General features: G+C 38.1%; 1 protein-coding gene across 7 annotated transcripts in view; it reads left to right on the forward strand.

Annotated features, from left to right (window-relative positions):
* LOC114578086 (achaete-scute complex protein T3-like) overlaps nucleotides 1-2,176 on the forward strand; it is an 88,446-nt gene extending 86,270 nt beyond the window's left edge. For all 7 annotated transcript variants that reach the window (XM_062080602.1, XM_062080603.1, XM_062080605.1 and 4 more), the window contains one exon: nucleotides 1,199-2,176. The gene's annotated coding sequence lies outside the window, so the exon portion shown is untranslated. The remainder of the gene's footprint in view (nucleotides 1-1,198) is intronic.
* Nucleotides 2,177-7,010: the final 4,834 nt, after the last annotated feature.

Consider the following 7,010-nt stretch of genomic DNA (forward strand, 5'->3'; position numbering starts at 1 on the left):
CGGCACAATGGCGCGCGCGACCCCTCGCTGAAACTCCCGGCCATTCAAATCGCAGACTCCATTCAGAGGGGCAACGGAGAGTATACATTCGAGAAGCGACGCTTTTGTCCCCGATTTCTTTCACCAACACGCGTGTCGCGCCGTGTATGCGCGCCTCTACCGTTTCTTCCATCCCCTCGCCTTTCAACCTCTCCAATAGTTCGAGATTTTCGAACTCCTCCTCGAGACAAATTTTCCCACCTCCCGTATTCCCCTGCGAAAATCAAACCAACTCTTTTTCTTTTTCTCCTCTTTTTTGCTTTAAATTCGATCTTGCCGTTAACGATATAACGATAGTAGCAATTAATGGAGATGGGAGAGATTATATGTTTTTACGGGTTCAGTGGTAATTATCTTCTTTTTCTTATTTTCAAGTCAAACATTTTCGAAAAGGGATTCTTCTCTCGAGCACTTCTTCTTCCCGCGGATTTTCATTTTTCCCATCTCGCTCCGTTTTCCCGTTTTGTTCGCCTCTCCCCCCTCCCCTTCCCTTGACAAGAGACGATTTCGTCTGCCGCGTTTAACCTGAATGCATCTTTCAGGATATTCCAGTCCCTCCCTCCTTCCCTCCCCTTTTGTGGGTTTTTGAACCGGTACGCTATTCTTCCGTCTTTCTCTTTTTTCTGTCTCTCCCCCCCTCCCTCTCTCGTTTCGACCGCCGTCTCGTTCGATCTCCTCTTCTTTTTTCACCGCTGTACCCACGAAGAAGAGGAGCCAAGTCCCTTCCCCCGGCAAAAGTAAAACTTAGCCCCCCCTTACCTGAAATCATCCCCTGTTTCACCACTGTACGTGTATACCTGTTGTGCAGCCTTCTCTCGGGCCGATTCTCTCCACCGAGTCTTCCAATTTTATTCCATTCCCCTGGAAATTGAGATTATAAGGTTGCGCGTTTTTATCTGTTTATTTTTATTCGTACTCGTCTCGTTTCGATTCGTTTCGATCGGGCGAAATCGAACGGGAAAGAGAGAGAGAGAGGGATATGTGAATTTGAAAAGTGGAAATTTTCGAAAGAGAGAAAGGACAGGTTGCGTTCCGAAACTTTTATTTACGTTCTTATTCTCACGTGCATCGGAGAATTTTTATCATTTAAGAAAATTTAACGTGTGATATTTATCATATGCAATGGTGAAAATGTTTGTTTCTCTTTTTTCTTTTACAGAAACAATGGGGAATGGCGAAAAAAAAAAAATAAATAAAAATAAAAAAACCGCAGAAACGACGAACGCTGTTCTAACACTGTGATCTAGTCATATTTTACAATATTTTAATTATAATTATAATTTTACGAACGAGGACAAATCGTTAGATTAGAATTATAGATTAGAATTCGTTTTCCTTTTTTTTTTTTTTTTTTATTAAAAGTCGAGTTAATCTAAGACGTTACGAAAAACGGGTTTGTGTCTGAGAGAAAAACGTTCATCTAGGATATGTAATGATACGGCGGAACGCAAAAGTGTCGCAAGTGTTGAGGAAAAGATCAAATAAAAACGTCCTTGAAGGATGGAGCATTCCAGAGTGCCTTACGAAGAGAAAATTGTTTTATATTTTTAAATAAGTTAAATAAGTTAACAAATTAGCCTGAAATTGCGCACGAAAGTAACTTTTTTATTATTGTATCTTTATACTATATTTTTTAGAAAGGAGAAAAAAAAATATTATTATATATTCCGGTATTAACAAAAGTTTGAAGAAGGAAAAAGAAGAATGTACCAGTGTTACGAAGTTTATATCGAACGTTAGTACTGGAAGAACTGATTTGTTGTAAATTTTATACAAATGTTATTAACGTTTTGAGATGTTAACAATTCGATGGATACTGACAAAAAAAAAAATGCTTCGTTTATTTATATATCGATTCGAATAATTATTTAAATATTTTCATGAAATTGTATAATATCGAGTTGTATTATAATAATTTGTAATATTATTGTAAATAATGTTTATAACGAAATTGTTTGATAACGAAATCGATAGAATTCATTCAACGTTCACATTGGACTAAAAAAAAAAAAAGTTGAAAAAATTTTATCAAACTCGTGCCTTTTAAATATATATATATGTATATATATACACATATCTATATATATATATATATATAAAATAAACAATAAATCATTAAATATATTGAACAACGTTATATCAGATTCTCATTATTCCCCTTGTAACGTAAAGTAATCTTCTTCCTTCGAGAAATCTTCCTTACCGATATATCTCGTATCGTATTAATCGAACGCGTATTGCGAACACACCGTGCCGTATATAACGCGAGATGAAAACAAAGAACGATTTTCTTTGGACAAGTGCAAAATATTGATTTATGAATTCGAATTACAGTCGATAGAAATTACGACCGTAGTGGATGAAATTGTTGACAGTGAAAACAGGTACGATTTGTAGATTCTTGTCAGGCCGAAAGAAAATTTCTTGACAAATTATTCATTGTTTCATGATAACGGTACCCAGCATTTTTCGTGAAAAATCGATCTTCAATAAATAAATCGAAACAAGTGGTATTGTTTCTTATTCAGGTAGCCACAGGTTACTAACTTAACCTAACCTAACCTAACCTATTCTAACAGATCCGAATAGAATAGTAGTTTAGGTACAAATCCCTAGGCATCGATCTTCAAATTTGAAAATAACGGAAGATGATTTTTAAAATTTTTAAATCGTTTTCGTATCTTTTCTTTTGAATAGTTAAAGATGTTTAAAAATGTTTAAAAATGTTTAAAAATCGGGGATATAAATCGAGATTGCGGTAAAACTACTGAAAAATCTGATCAGTCAAGCACAAAGAACGATATTATTTTATCAGCCTTCTATCTTGTTATCGCCACGTTTGGTCAATCATTGCCTTGTTAGGTTGATAGGAAAAGTAAATTCACCACACAAATCGGCCATTGTCGCTCGATACAAAGCCGCCTTTTCGTTTCTGCCATTACGCCAGTAGATATTTCGACACTTCTCGACAAGTTTCTTTCTTTTTTTTTTTTTTTTGCCTCTGATGGCTGTATAATTTGAAAAAATTCATCATTTTACACAAGCTGCGTTTAAAATTTCCAGGATCGTTTGATTTCTTGTTCTCTAGATTCTTTTTTTTTTTTTTTTTGTTAAAAAGGATATATCAGGAATCCGAATTTCTCCTTTCTCTCATTTAAAATCTATATTTTCATCATATTTTCAGATTTATTTATCGTTTAAAATAAAGACACCAGTTTGTGACACGTAATTTACACACGTATATATATGTACATTTTACGTTGACCATAATTCGCGCGGTCCACTCAACGATTCACCGATTTCGCTTGATTTACGTTCTCTGCGGTCTCGAAAAACCGAGGAGCAACGAAAGAAAGAAGTTCGGGCGCTGGAAAAGTTACCGCTGGTTGTTTGTTCAAAAACCGCAAAAGAAAGGGATAGGACGGGAAGAAGACTCCGCCCTTCCTCACCGCACTTTTAAAAGTGTCGCGAAAGAAAACACGTTTTTCAAGAGCTGTATCATTCGAGGATCGTTAAATAGTAGAATCATCGGAGAAACGTTCCCGAAAATGATGCTTAACCGTTATTGTAGCTCGGCGGAAAAGTATTTGTCGAAATAATTGTCGATCGTATCGTAAAACGAAAGAAAGGAAGAATAAAAATAGAGAATGGAAAAATTTGGATGAGAAAATTGATCGAATCGGTATTTATTACGTTAGAGGGGTAATGTAGGCACGCGTTACTTGGAAACGCGATGGCTCGAGTAAATCCTCTTATCCGCATCGATGACGCCCGACCAGACGAGGAACACGAGGATGAACGGCGAGGAGAGTCGTCGAGCGTACACGGAACGATCGAATCGCGGACTTGCCTTACCGGTGCAACGAGTCGAAAGGACCAGCTTCCACAGGGCCTACGTTGAACACACGGATGCAGATCCGTCTAGCCGGCAACGACGATCTCCTTGGAAAGGAACAACCGACAACACTCGTCGCGCCTTGTTACTACCTCTCCAGCCCGCGTTAAATTGGATTTAAATTTCGAGATTTATAACACACGGCGACAAGAGGGGCCTCTCTCTTCGAGGAACTCTCTTCGCACTCTCTTCGCTTTCTTTTAATCTTTTAACGCGCGTTGTAGCGTTGTAGCGTAGAGGAGGAAAAAAAAAAGAAAGAAAGAAAGAAAAAAGAATTTAGACGAGCGTGTTTCTTTCGATCTTGTCCGCAATTTATTACAAGCAGGGTGTCGAAATTCTCGCGATGCCCCCCCTCTCCCCTTTCATTATGCAATACGATTGAGTTCTCGGCTCGAACGATACCAGGAGTCTATAAGGGGATAGCGAGCGATTCGAGCATAGAAGCATTGCTCCTTCGATCTTGGAAATCTTTCGCTGTTCATCAATCTTTTGCTCTCGAGTTGCGAGAAACGGAAAGTCGATCGATATTTTCGCATCGGGTATTATTTGTATCAGATAATGCCGATGTTCTTAATGGAATCTCGCAATTTTGCGTTTCGTTAAACAAATTATTTTCTCGTTGTCTCGTAGCACTTTAGATTAGTCGAGCGGATATTAATTTCAACTCGATGTTAAATGAAACGAATCTCTCAAGGATATCGATATAGGAGCATTCAATGAATTTATATCTCGGCTATAAGAAAATGGAAGAGCGCGGTGTAAGAAATACATTCGTCCAAGGAAGAAGTGCCGACTCCTCTTCACCTGTATGCTTTCCTGTTATTTAAAATTTTAACTTCGACGAAATTCGTTAGAAAAAAGAAGAAAAGAATTGTCAACGATTTCGAGACTTTTCGTTAAAAAAAAGAAAAAAATATCTTGATCAATTCTCGAACAACGAAACAAAAAAATTCTTCACACGCGTGTTTCCGTGCGAGATACGTTTTCTCACCGGTTTTAATCGTTCGCTTATGGTTCAACTTTGTTGCACCGAGTGCTTATTAGCGTAAACCGTAGCCCGAAGCTAAATTGTCATGTTAAACGAAGCAGAAATAAGAAACGAGCAATACGTGCAATTTCGCCCGAGATGCACGTCTTTCGGTTTTTTTCAATTTCACCGTACGCACACCTCCCCCTATCCGTTTCGCAAAAAAATGCATTCACGTGATGTTGCATCTTCTTTTCTTTCTTTTTTTTTTTTTTCCTTCATCCTCTTTGCACTTTCGCTTGGAAAAGTATCAACGAGGATCAGCGAAATCGGGTCGATAAAGAGGAGACGTGTAATCTTGTTGGATACCGTGACGTGTAATTCTTTTTTTTCTTTTTTTAATTCGCGTTGAAACGATTCTCGCGAATTCTTGTCGAACTCCAAGTTTCCCCGTGCGATCAAGTTGATCCTGACTGTAAGGCGATGGAAAGTGGTAAGTAACAAGCGATACCTGCTCGATACCAAGTTTTGAAACGCGAAATAAGCAGGTAGACTACTTTGAAGGATTTTTATTTCGCCAATTTTTCCTCGAAAAATACGAATTCTCGTTTCATCGTCGAATTTATCGGGGATAAGAGCAATATAAAAAAATCTACAATAATATCGCATCTACTTGTCATCGATCGAGGATCAGAGGATGGTTGGAATAATTTTTTTTTCTTTTTTTTTTCGTATCAGAAATACGATTTTTAAAGGAAAAAAATGATCCAAGAAGAATGATACGTTAATTGGGATTGTCGCTGTAATTTATTCTAGTATTCGGTTTCAACGGCGTTTTACTCGTCGTTTATCTCGAAAGTGAGATTTTAACCGAGTGGCAGGTCGAAAGGAAACGAGGCTGTAATATATTCCGCTCTTCCTTTCGCGATCACGGCTCGCCGTCGACGCGTGTACATGCCCGCCAACTACACCCGCTCGAATAATTAAAAGCGAGTTTTATTTTTTCGAAACTTCTATCCGTGTCTAGATCCAAAGCTGAGAGTTTCTTCATTCTTTCTAGAAGAAACGAGAATTTTTCTTTTTTTTTTTTTTTTTATTAAAAATTCGAAACGAAAATTTTTCTAAATATCGAAAAAAAAAAATATCACAAAAATTGGATTTCGAACAACAGTGAATTTATTTCGAGGAGAGACGCGCGTTAGACTTAATAAAATCGTCGCCTCTTGTGTGCCGGAAGTAATCGTGAAAAGTATCCCTCGGGGGCACGATAGAAAGGGGGGCCGTTTTCATGAACGATCCTCGCGGGCGGTCGTCGTTCCTTTCCACTTCGATTCCATTTTAGCGACCAGTTTTTCCAACAGTGAATGGAGCAGGGGGCAAGGAAAGGGGGGAGACGAGAAGGGATAGGGGAAACTCGTGCCCTTACGAATTCGCCACGAGTGTCGTGGGTGGTCGTGACGGGGAACGGCTTCCTCGGGATTCCTCTCGTTTCGCCAGGAATTCGACGCGCGAGAGATGCAGGCGCATAGATAGAATCATCTACCTACCGTCCGTGTTTCTTTTAAAACGACATTTTACGACGTACTTCTAAAAATGATCGTCGGCCGCTGATCTCGTGACCGATTTACCATTGGTTTTATCAAAAATTAAAATTTCGAAGTCGAAGTTACGAATAAAGTTCGTAAAGTTTCGATAATTTATCGTTCGAAATAATAATTGTAATAACAAACGATCAAAATTATCTACGAATAAATGTTATTTAAGCATTTCGATAAAGTAACTTTATTCGAAATTTTTAAATAGTTATTAACTTTTTCAATGGGTTTTCAATGTCCGTGATACGTAAAAAGAAATTTGTAGGTAATAATGGAATCGTACACTTCACAATCTCTTAATTTCAAGTAAGAGTATATATAACGTTTCGAGGACGACGTTTATTGTCGGACCGGAATAGATACAGTGGCCGATAATCTCCATCTTCGTTGTTTAAATCATTCATCTCGTTCTATAGCTATGCTCGTAAACCAAGGCAGGGTTAGAGATTTTATCCGGGTCCTTGGGAATCTTTCGTTGGCCGATGTCAAAACGAATAAGATCATTGGTCATCTC

The sequence above is a fragment of the Apis cerana genome, linkage group LG10, assembly GCF_029169275.1.
Source record: "Apis cerana isolate GH-2021 linkage group LG10, AcerK_1.0, whole genome shotgun sequence".
Taxonomy (NCBI): domain Eukaryota; kingdom Metazoa; phylum Arthropoda; class Insecta; order Hymenoptera; family Apidae; genus Apis; species Apis cerana.